Below are 12,582 nucleotides of genomic sequence, written 5' to 3'. Positions count from 1 at the left end.
ATATTAACTTAAGAAAGTTAGTTTTTATCATTTCTCAATAACAATTAAGTTCAAACATTGAAAAAGAGAATCCTTATCAAGATACACCTAGGGTTGTTGTAAATTCCCTCTTTGAATGAATACTTTAAAGTTTAAACCAGTACAGTACAATCATTTCTTGCACATGGAGCTGTTGTGAGGATTTCATGAGTAAATATGTGAAAAACATTTAGTAGGATGTCTGGCACATATGTGTCTGATGCATGATAGCTATTCATTGGAAGGAAATACACAATTTTGGAATCTCTCTTCAAGAAAAGAATACAAAATTATGAATATAAAAAGAGATACGAAAGTAAATGGAACAATCAAAAATTTACAAACTTTAGAAAGCTTCAAATTCTACATAAAATCAAAATCCAGAAAAATAACAGTATTTTAATAACTAGATGCCTGACACATCTCTGTAGTGCTTTTTGTCTTATACTTTTATCCATATTTTTTATTATCTCTGCATATGATGTTTAAAAAAATATTTCATAGAAAGAATAGAGAACTAATTCAGTCTTTCCTCTTCCTCTAGCACAGTTAACTGAAAATTTTTTTTTATTATTGGCAGTTTTGAAAATCTTATTTCTGCTTCATAATTTATTATTGATAAAGCCATGTGCATTTTTAACATTGTTGGAACTTTGGGGAAATCTCTAGTGTGTTTCATATATGACTTGAAGTTTGTGAAATAATTTCCATAAAGTAGTTTCTGGCTCCATATATTTCAGACCTTATTTCTCTTTCGTTATCAGAGCTGGATACCATAGAACATGTGCATTTCATCATATATCCCCTGGCCTGGCACCTGAAAGAGTCAGCATGTGAACTGGAGGAGTTTCCTCAGAATCCATTGCTACATTAAGATAATTAGCAATAATTGAACAACACTTGGAAGTGCCTGCAAATCACATAAACATATCTCACTAAGCCCAAAATAAATGTATACCTGACTCAACATTCCATTAGTCAACTGTCAAAAACACTCGGCCACTCCAGCACCCAATATCTGGAAAAGTCAGAGATTCTGACTATGTCTAGAGGAAGCTTTTAGACACATCAAAATTGTAAATATAAGCAATTTAATTATCCTGGGACTAACTGAGTATTTGCTTGAATTGTGTACCAAGAAGCATCATGCTTACCTCTGCATGTCCGTCTTCACAAATTCAGATATAGTGGTCTAATAAAGGAAAAAAATAGTCTTTTCAGACAATTAAGTTATAAGCATGTGTCAATATTTTATTAGAGTTTTACTGCAAAAGAAAAGTTCTCTAAAAGACCAATGCAAAGATTTCGGTCTTGGTAGAGACATATAAGAAAAGAGAATGGTTAGTAATCATTTTTAAACTCCAAACAAAACAAAAATGGCATCAGATCAAACGACTGTAGACTTTTTTTTTTTTTAACATCTTTATTGGAGTATAATTGCTTTACTATGTTGTGTTAGTTTCTGCTGTATAACAAAGTGAATCAGCTATACATATACATATATCCCCATATCCCCTCCCTCTTGCATCTCCCTCCCACCCTCCCTATCCCACCCCTCTAGGTGGTCAAAAAACACCGAGCTGATCTCCCTGTGTGATGCAGCTACTTCCCACTAGGTATCTATTTTACATTTGATACTGTACATATGTCAGTGTTCCTCTCTCACTTCATCCCAGCTTACCCTTCCCCCTCCCCATGTCCTCAAGTCCATTCTCTATATCTGTGTCTTTGTTCTTGTCCTTCCCCTAGATTCGTCAGAACCTTTTTTTTTTTTTTTAGATTCCATATATATCTGTGAGCATATGGTATTTGTTTTTCTCTTTCTGACTTACTTCACTCTGCATGACAGAATCGAGGTCCATCCACCTCACTACAAATAACTCAATTTCGTTTCTTTTTATGGCTGAGTAGTATTCCATTGTATATATGTGCCACTTCTTCTTTATCCATTTATCTGTCAATGGACACTTAGGTTGCTTCCATGTCCTGGCTATTGTAAATAGTGCTGCAACAAACATAGTGGTACATGACTCTTCTGAATTATGGTTTTCTCAGAGTATGTGCCCAGTAGTGGGATTGCTGGGTCGTATGGTAGTTTTATTTTTAGTTTTTTAAGGAGCCTCCATACTGTTCTCCATAGTGGCTGTATCAATTTACATTCCCACCAACAGTGCAAGAGGGTTCCCTTTTCTCCACACCCTCTCCAGCATTTACTGTTTGTAGATTTTTTGATAATGGCCATTCTGACCTGTGTGAGGTGATACCTCATTGTGGTTTTGATTTGCATTTCTTTAATGATTAGTGATGTTGAGCATCCTTTCATGTGTTTGTTGGCAATCTGTATATCTTCTTTGGAGAAATGTCTATTTAGGTCTTCTGCCCATTTTTGGATGGGGTTGTTTGTTTTTTTGATATTGAGCTGCATGAGCTGCTTGTAAATTTTGGAGATTAATCCTTTGTCAGTTGCTTTGTTTGCAAATATTTTCTCCCATTCTGAGGGTTTTCTTTTCATCTTGTTTATAGTTTCCTTTGCTGTGCAAAAGCTTTTAAGTTTCATTAGGTCCCATTTGTTTATTTTTGTTTTTATTTCCATTTCTCTAGGAGGTGGGTCAAAAAGCATCTTGCTGTGATTTATGTCACAGAGTGTTCTGCCTATGTTTTCCTCTAAGAGTTTGATAGTGTCTGGCCTTACATTTACGTCTTTAATCCATTTTGAGTTTATTTTTGTGTATGGTGTTAGGGAATGTTCTAATTTCATTCTTTTACATGTAGCTGTCCAGTTTTTCCAGCACCACTTACTGAAGAGGCTGTCTTTCCTCCATTGCATATTCTTGCCTCCTTATCAAAGATAAGGTAACCATATGTGCATGGGTTTATCTCTGGGCTTTCTATCCTGTTACGTTGATCTGTATTTCTGTTTTTGTGCCAGTACCATACTGTCTTGATTACTGTAGCTTTGTAGTATAGTCTGAAGTCAGGGAGCCTCATTCCTCCAGCACAATTTTTCTTTCTCAAAATTGCTTTGGCTATTTGAGATCTTTTGTGTTGCCATACAAATTGTGAAATTTTTTGTTCTAGCTCTGTGAAAAATGCCATTGGTAGTTTGATAGGGATTGCATTGAATCTGTAGATTGCTTTGGGGAGTATAGTCATTTTCACAATGTTGATTCTTCCAATCCAAGAACATGGTGTATCTCTCCATCTGTTTGTATCGCCTTTAATTTCTTTCATCAGTGTCTTACAGTTTTCTGCATACAGGTCTTTTGTCTCCTTAAGTAGGTTTATTCCTAGGTATTTTATTCTTTTTGTTGCAATGGTAAATGGGAGGGGAGTGTTTCCTTAATTTCTCTTTCAGATTTTTCATCATTAGTGTATAGGCATGAAAGAGATTTCTGTACATTAATTTTGTATCCTGCTACTTTACCAAATTCATTGATTAGCTCTAGGAGTTTTCTGGTAGCATCTTTAGGATTTTCTATGTATAGTATCATGTCATCTGCAAACAGTGACAGTTTTACTTCTTCTTTTCCAATTTGCATTCCTTTTATTTCTTTTTCTTCTCTGATTGCTGTGGCTAAAACTTCCAAAACAATGTTGAATAATAGTTGTGAGAGTGGGCAACCTTGTCTTGTTCCTGATCTTAGAGGAAATGGTTTCAGTTTTTCAACATTGAGAACGATGTTGGCTGTGGGTTTGTTGTATATGGCCTTTATTATGTTGAGACAGGTTCCCTCTATGCCTACTTTCTGGAGGGTTTTTATCATAAATGGGTGTTGAATTTTGTCAAAAGCTTTTTCTGCATCTAATGAGATGATCATATGTTTTTTCTCCTTCAATTTGTTAATATGGTGTATCACATTGATTGATCTGCATATATTGAAGAATCCTTGCATTCCTGGGATAAACCCCACTTGATCATGGTGTATGATCCTTTTAATGTGCTGTTGGATTCTGTTTGCTAGTATTTTGTTGAGGATTTTTGCATCTATGTTCATCAGTGATATTGGCTTGTAGTTTTCTTCTTTTGTGACATCTTTGTCTGGTTTTGTTATCAGGGTGATGGTGGCCTCATAGAATGAGTTTGGGAGTGTTCCGCCCTCTGCTATATTTTGGAAGAGTTTGAGAAGGATAGGTGTTAGCTCTTCTCTGAATGTTTAATAGAATTCTCCTGTGAAGCCATCTGGTCCTGAGCTTTTGTTTGCTGGAAGACTTTTCATCACAGTTTCAATTTCAGTGCTTGTGATTGGTCTGTTTATGTTTTCTATATCTTCCTGGTTCAGTCTCAGAAGGTTGTGCTTTTCTAAGAATTTGTCCATCTCTTCCAGGTTGTCCATTTTATGGCATATAGTTGCTTGTAGTAATCTCTCATGATCCTTTGTATTTCTGCAGTGTCAGTTGTTACTGCTCCTTTTTCATTTCTAATTCTGTTGATTTGAGTCTTCTCCCTTTTTTTCTTGATGAGTCTGGCTAATGGTTTATCAATTTGTTTATCTTCTCAAAGAACCAGCTGTTAGTTTTATTGATCTTTGCTATGGTTTCCTTCATTTCTTTTTCATTTCTTTCTGATCTGATCTTTATGATTTATTTCCTTCTGCTAACTTTGGGGTTTTTTGATTCTTCTTTCTCTAATTTCTTTAGGTGTAAGGTTAGGTTGTTTATTTGAGATTTTTCTTGTTTCTTGAGGTAGGATTGTTTTGCTATAAAATTCCCTCTTAGAACTGCTTTTGCTGCATCCCGTAGGTGTTGGGTCGTTGTGTTTACATTGTCATTTTTTTCTAGGTATTTTTGTATTTTCTCTTTCACTTCTTCAGTGATCTCTTGGTTATTTAGTGGCGTATTGTTTAGCCTCCATGTGTTTGTATTTTTTACAGTTTTTTTCCTGTAATTGATATCTAGTCTTATAGCGTTTTGGTCGGGAAAGGTACTTGACATGATTTCAATTTTCTTAAAGTTACCAAGGCTTGATTTGTGACCCAAGATATGATCTATCCTGAAGAATGTTCCATGAGACTTGAGAAGACTGTGTATTCTTTCATTTTTGGGTGGTATGTCCTATAAATATCCATTAAGTCCATCTTGTCTAATATGTCATTTAAAGCTTGTGTTTCCTTATTTATTTTCATTTTGGATCATCTGTCCATTGGTGAAAGTGGGGTGGTAAAGTCCCCTACTATGATTGTATTACTGTCGATTTCCCTTTTTATGGTTATTAACATTTGCCTTATATATTGAGGTGCTCCTATGTTGGGTGCATAAATATTTACAATTGTTATATCTTCTTGGATTGATCTCTTGATCATTATGTAGTGTCCTAATTTGTCTCTTGTAATAGTCTTTATTTTAAAGTCTATTTTGTGTGATATGAGAATTGCTACTGCAGCTTTCTTTTATTTCCATTTGCAAAGAATATCTTTTCCCATCTCCTCACTTTCAGTCTGTATGTGTCCCTACGTCTGAAGTGTGTCTCTTTTAGACAGCATATATATGGGTCTTGTTTTTGTATCTATTCAGCCAGTCTATGTCTTATGGTTGGAACATTTAATCCATTTACATTTAAGGTAATTATTGATATGTATGTTCCTATTACCATTTTCTTAATTGTTTTCCATTTGTTTTTGTAGGTCTTTCCCTTCTCTTGTGTATCCTGCCTAGAGAAGTTTCTTTAGCATTTGTTGTAAAACTGGTTTGGTGGTGCTGAATTCTCTTAACTTTTGCTTGTCTGTAAATGTTTTAGTTTCTCCATCAAATCTGAATGAGATACTTGCTGGGTAGAGTAGGTTGTAGGTTTTTCCCTTTCAACACTTTAAATATGTCCTGCCACTCCCTTCTGGCTTGCAGAGTTTCTGCTGAAAGATCAGCTGTTAACCTTATGGAGATTCCCTTGTATGTTATTTGTTGCTTTTCCCTTGCTGCTTTTAATATTTTTTCTTTGTATTTAATTTTTGATAGTTTGATTAATATGTGTCTTGGCGTGTTTCTCCTTGGATTTATCCTGTATGGGACTCTCTGCACTTTCTGGACTTGATTGACTATTTCCTTTCCCATGTTAGGGAGGTTTTCAACTATAATCTCTTCAAATATTTTCTCAGACCCTTTCTTTTTCTCTTCGTCTTCTGGGAGCCCTATAATTCGAATGTTGATGCATTTAATGTTGTTCCAGAGGTCTCTGAGACTGTCCTCAATTCTTTTCATTCTTTTTTCTTTATTCTGCTCTGCAATAGTTATTTCCACTATTTTATCTTCTAGGTCACTTATCCATTCTTCTGCCTCAGTTATTCTGCTATTGATTCCTTCTAGTGTATTTTAATTTCATTTATTGTGTTGTTCATCATTGTTTGTTTGCTCTTTAGTTCTTCTAGGTCCTTGTTAAACGTTTCTTGTGTTTATTCTATTTCCAAGATTTTGGATTATCTTTACTATCATTCCTCTGAATTCTTTTTCAGGTAGACTGCCTATTTCCTCTTTGTTTGTTTGGTCTGGTGGGTTTTTTTTTTTTTTTTTTAATTTTTATTTATTTATTTATGGCTGTGTTGGGTCTTCGTTTCTGTGCGAGGGCTTTCTCTAGTTGCGGCGAGCGGGGACCACTCTTCATCGCGGTGCGTGGGCCTCTCACTATCGCGGCCTCTCTTGTTGCGGAGCACAGGCTCCAGACGCGCAGGCTCAGTAATTGTGGCTCACAGGCCCAGTTGCTCCGCGGCATGTGGGATCTTCCCAGACCAGGGCTCGAACCCGTGTGCCCTGCATTGGCAGGCAGACTCTCAATCACTGCACCACCAGGGAAGCCCGGTCTGGTGGGTTTTTACCTTACTTCTTCACCTGCTGCATATTTCTCTGTCTTCTCATTTTATTTAACTTACTATGTTTGGGGTCTCCTTTTTCACAGGCTGCAGGTTCGTAGTTCCCATTGTTTTTTGTATCTGCCCCCAGTGGGTGAGGTTGGTTCAGTGGCTTGTTTAGGCTTCCTGGTAGAGGAGACTGGTGCCTCTGTTCTGGTGGGTGCAGCTGGATCTTGTCTTTCTGGTGGGCAGGACTGCGTCTGGTGGTTTGTTTTGGGGCGTCTGTGAACTTAGTATGATTTTAGGCAGCCTCTCTGCTAATGGGTGGGGTTGCATTCCTGTCTTACTAGTTGTTTGGCATGGGGCATCCAGCACTGGAGCTCGCTGGCCATTGGGTGGAGCCGGGTCTTCACGTTGAGACAGAGATCTCTGGGAGAGCTCTTGCTGATTGATAGTATGTTGGGCCAGGAAGTCTCTGGTGGTCCAATGTCCTGAACTTGGCTCTCCCACCTCAGAGGCTCAGGGTTGACACCAGGTTGGAGCACTTAGACCCCATCAGCCAGGCGGCTCAGAAGAAAAGGGAGAAAAAAAGAAGGAAAAAATAATAATAATAAATTTTAAAAATTATTAAAATAAAAACAAAAATAATAATAAAAGACAAAAGAAGAGAGCAACAAAGCCAATAAACAAATCCACCAATGATAACAAACCCTAAAAACTAAACTAAGATAAACATAAAAATCAGAAACAAATCGGTTGCAGACAGCAAGCCCCACATCTACAGTTGCTCCCAAAGTCCACCACCTCAATTTTGGGATGATTCGTTGTCTCTTCACAGATGCAGTGTACATCAAGTTGATTGTGGGGATTTAATTGGCTGCTCCTGAGGCTGCGTGGAGAAACTTCCCTTCCTCTTCTTTGTTCCCACAGCTCCGGAGGTTCAGCTTTGGTTTCGGCCCCTCTTTGCATGTAGGTTGCTCTCAGGCTTCTGTTCCCACCCAGACAGAATAGGGTTAAAGCAGCAGCTGATTAGGGGGCTCTTGCTCATTCAGGCTGGGGTGAGGGAGGGGTACAGTAGTTATAATTGGAATGCCAGGTGTGCCTGAGGTCGCAGAGGCCTATGTGACGTTGCAACAGCCTGAGGTGCACTGTGTGTTTTCCCAGGGAACTTGTCCCTGGTCACAGGACCCTGGCAGTCGTGGGCCGCACAGGCTCCTTGGGGGAGGGTTGTGGATAGTGCCCTTGCTTGCACACAGGATTCTTGGTGGCTGTAGCAGCAGCGTTAGCGTTTCATGCCTGTCTCTGGGTCCGATCTGATAGCCGCGGCTAATGCCTGTCTCTGGAGCTCGTTTAGGAAGTGCTCTGCCTTCTGTGGGCACACTGGGGAGGAATCCCCTCTCCTCGTGCACCCCAAAACAATGGTCTCTTGCCTCTTAGGCAGTTCCAGACTTTTCCCTGGACTCCTTCCCAGCTGACTGTGGCGCAGTAGCCCCCATCAGGCTGTGTTCAAGCAGCCAACCCCAGTCCTCTCCCTGGGATCTGACCTCTGAAGCCCAAGCCTCAGCTCCCAGCCCCCACCCCCCCCAGCAGGTGAGCAGACAAGCATCTCAGGTTGGTGAGTGCTGGTCGGCACCAATCCTCTGTGTGGGAATCTCTCCACTTTGCCCTCTGCACCCCTGTTCCTGCGCTCTCCTCCATGTCTCCAAAGCTTCCCCCCTGCCACCCACCATCTCCGCCAGTGAAGGGGCTTCCTAGTGTGTGGAAACTTTTCCTCCTTCACAGCCCCCTCCCAGAGGTGCAGGTCCCATCCCTATTCTTTTGTCTCTGTTTTTCCTTTTTTGTTTTGCCCTACCCAGGTACATGGGAATTTTTTTGCCTTTTGGGAATTGTGAGGTCTTCTGGTAGTGTTCAGTAGGTGTTCTCTAGGAGTTGTTCCACATGTAGATGTATTTTTGATGTATTTGTGGGGAGGAAGGTGATCTCCATGTCTTACTCCTCTGCCATCTTGAAAGTCCCCCCAAAAGACTGTAGACTTCTGATTGATGGACCTCTCGGTGTTTGAGCAGCTAACCTCCCAGAAGTTCTCAGTCTCATTTAGGTCTATTAGAAATTTGCTTAAACCTTTTGTCTATAATGCTAATTTCTTCCCAGAAGGATGTTGCAAATTATGTAGCTCAAAAAGTTCTATCCCAAACCATGTTTAAAAATAATTTTTCCTTTGGCATAGAGAAAGGTCAGTGTTTGTATCTGGGTGTGAATTTCAGCCAAGGGACTTCCTCAGGTAACTTAACCTCCAGGAGTTTCGATTTGCTTCTCTACTGAAGGAGATTAATAATCTTTATTTCACCTGGGTTGTTGTGGAAATAATAGGAGTCAATTAAAACATCTAGCACAAAGTCTGGGATCTTGAAAGTGCTCAGTAAATACTAGTTCTCTTCTTCCTCTTTGGGACTATGATGCAACTCATTTTCATTTTTTTGGTATGCTCTCTCTGAGAATAGACAAACATCGTGCTCTCAAAAAATAATTTCGAAATGAATTATTTACTCTAGAGGCAGCTTTACCATCTTAAATACAAAAGAAGAAAAAGGGCAATATAAGCTGTTTGCTGTGTCACCAGCAAAAGATGGAAAGTGTTATGACAATTATGACTGAATTTTTATAAAAGTGAAACAATCAAAATATAAATAATTGACAATAGCCCATATTTCCTGCAGAAGAATATACAGTATCTTTATACAATGTAAGCCAAGAACTTTGTCTACAAAGTTCCCTATGTATAACAACGAACAGAATGTTGAAAAAAATGGGTCATTATAATTTATTATACTCTTAAAATGAATTAAGCATAGTTAGACCACTTACAAAGTATACCTCAGTTAATTTGTACAACACTGCCATAAAGACAATTTTACTATTCTTGTTTTTAAGTTGTGAAAACAAAGGCTTATCATTGTTTAGTCATTTGTCCAAGGTCACACAATTAGAAAAGAATACAGGCAACTCTCAAACCCAGAACATTTGTACCCCAAGCCATGCTCTTTCTCCAGCACCACATTGCCATTCCTAGATGGTCTTTTGAGGGTCATTATAACTTGATCAAGAAGATAAATTGTATTTATTATAAAAGTGAAGTTAGTAATTTCTTATATTATTGTCATCATTCATCTACGGTGCTAAGTACAGTTCTAAGTATCCAGTTCTAGGGGGATGCTTATAAAGTGAGCAAATATTTAAGAGTTTTTAAGGCTCTGTACTGGCTAATCAGAAGGGATATAGACTTTAGTTCTGGAGCACTTTCCTGGAGGCCAGCGCTGTTCCAAGGGTTAATTCTACATATACTTCATCCTGCTGAAGGTTTCCTAGGGAAGAAGGGCCAGCCTGTGAGGAATATGACACCTTTAGAGGGTTCAGTTATGAATCAGTTTTTTGTTTTTCCTGTCGTAAATGAACAACCTATATGGCTATATCTCTGAGTATCAGCTATATATCAGTCCTAAGTATACTTCTTAAGAAAAATACTTTGGATGGGATTACCTAAATTGCAATAGTGACTATTTATGAATGGTGGAATTGTAGGTGACTTCTGTTCTTTACAGTTTACTTCACTCATTCAGCATACATTTATTGAAAGCCTAGTAAATGGCAGGCCCTCCTAGACTCCTGTATTTCAGAAGTGAATAATACAGGAGTTGTTCCAGTTATTTTTGTTGGTGTTACATTTATAATCAGAAAATGTTCAACAGAGTTAAGTAAAGAAAGTATATCAAATAGTTGAATGGTAAGATGAGGAAAAGTCCTGAGAAAAATCAATACAGAACTTTAAAAAGATTACATTGTATTTATAAAAAATACATGGCGAAAAGCTGACAGCTTATTTGTGTAGACACCTAATTGTTTAGCAATTCAGGTGAGAGTATCCATTTTAATGTGAACAAATGCTACTGAATGTGTATTTAATGTACAAATGCCAATACCATACTGACAGGAAGAGTTAGCTTAGAGAGACACATTACATCAAATTTAAGAGTGTGCTCTGGTCAAGACTGTAGTGAGAGTTCTATTTTAATATAGCACGGTGCTATTTATGTGTAGCTTCTTCTTTCTAAATGAAATTGCTTAGGGGAAAAATTATGAAGTCTGATTTTAGAAACTGGTGAAGATTTTCAGTGATTATAGTTCAAATGCTGGCCTTCTCATGTTCTTAGAACTCAGATGCTTGTTATTTTATTTCTTACTTAGTGTTTTTAGAGAGAGAGAAGAAGGAGAGGGAAATTGGAAGTAACGTTAGAGAGAGATTCCATGTCCTTAGACAAAGAGGAAATTTAAAAGTAGGTCTTGACTAGCCAGTTCTATAACTAACCAGTTGAGGCTGTGTCAAGTACAGTTCAGCCCAAATATTCAAAATCTGCTGTTTCACACATATGTATAGGCTCTTTATATTGATTCGTCTACTAATCAATAGTCTACTAGATACTCATGCAGAAAACTCTACTAATTGTATGGCTGTGAGGCATTAACCAGAAAATCAGTAACTTACCCTAGGCAGGGAAATTTAAAATGTCCCACACTTATGGCCCTTCTATTAATTGTAGAACCTGTTTAGTGAGGTTTCTATTTCTAACTCATGTACAGTGATGTTGCAATACCATGTGGGGAAAGCGCATTATGCTTGCAGATGTTGCTGAAAACAAATCTAGGGAATGGAGGATTCTTTAGTAGTTCTTGGGTGTTGTACAAATTGGCTATGGCAGAGAGGTTGCTCTGATATACTCTCGTTTCAGCTGGGTCTCCTTTTGAGAAAGCTTTAAATTTTTATCTCTTCTGATGAAAACAATACTTGGAATTCTTTTTTGGACTCCATATTCAGACATACTTAACTTCATTTGTGTTTGGAATTGACCTCTTGCCCCTGTTGCCCCTCTCATTAGCCACTCCCCCACCTTGAAGTACAGTGAAGTAGTTTTTAAAACTTTTTAAACAATAATTATTTTTCCAAATAAAATTGAACATGATTGCTCAATATATATATTTAAAAAAGAAGGGCCTTCTCTGGTGAGGGACTCTCTTTCTTCCAATGTCTTTAGTGAAATTCCATAGAGCATAATTTGAAAACCTCTAGAATAATGCAAAGAACACTCCCCCAGGAGTTAGTCACAATCACTGAATTCTATTCAGTAATTCAGTTCAATTTAACAAACTTTTATTGAGCATTTTCAGTGTGCCAAGTACTAAAAATGCTAAGGAAAAAAGGGCCTCAAGAAACTTACCTTCAAGTGTGGGGAAAAGCAGGTACAGAAAAAAGTGTAATAAACTGTTGTAGATGCTTTGGCAGATTTCTGGACAAGGTCAGTGATGTATGTCAGTGACTCTGGGCCTTGTTGTCTGTGAATTTAAAATAACTTGGAACAAACTACATACAGAATCTTACCTCTCTTACATGCTTGACCCTATGATTCTGTTACTCTGTGCCATTGACTTTAGATCACAGAGGGAAGCCACTGGAAATGGACATGAGAAATGGAAGTACAAGGGATGGATGCAGCATGTGCATCTTTGAAATTTTTGTAACGTTGAGAAAAGTATGTCATTATAGTCAGAGAGGTAGGAGTGAAAAAATAAATACAATGCATAGTTGCTAAGGAGCAGAATTATGGGGTATCATCTTCAGATTTTCCAAAATACTCTCTACCTCCATTGATGCACATGAAGCCCTGCTTTCCCCTGACAACAAAGTTCCTTTTTCCACTGAAGGCCTCTTATCTCCAGCTTCATCTCCAACCCAGTT

General features: G+C 38.1%; 1 protein-coding gene across 2 annotated transcripts in view; it reads left to right on the top strand.

The window, feature by feature from the left end:
- ANO3 (anoctamin 3) overlaps positions 1 to 12,582 on the top strand; it is a 427,831-nt gene that overhangs the window by 369,645 nt on the left and 45,604 nt on the right. The gene's annotated exons all lie outside the window — the stretch shown is intronic.

Source organism: Balaenoptera borealis (assembly GCF_965194805.1).
Source record: "Balaenoptera borealis genome assembly, chromosome: 11".
In the NCBI taxonomy this organism is placed as follows: Eukaryota; Metazoa; Chordata; class Mammalia; order Artiodactyla; family Balaenopteridae; genus Balaenoptera; species Balaenoptera borealis.
Note: the sequence above shows the minus strand (reverse complement) of the source record. Positions and strands in the feature narration are given on the sequence as shown.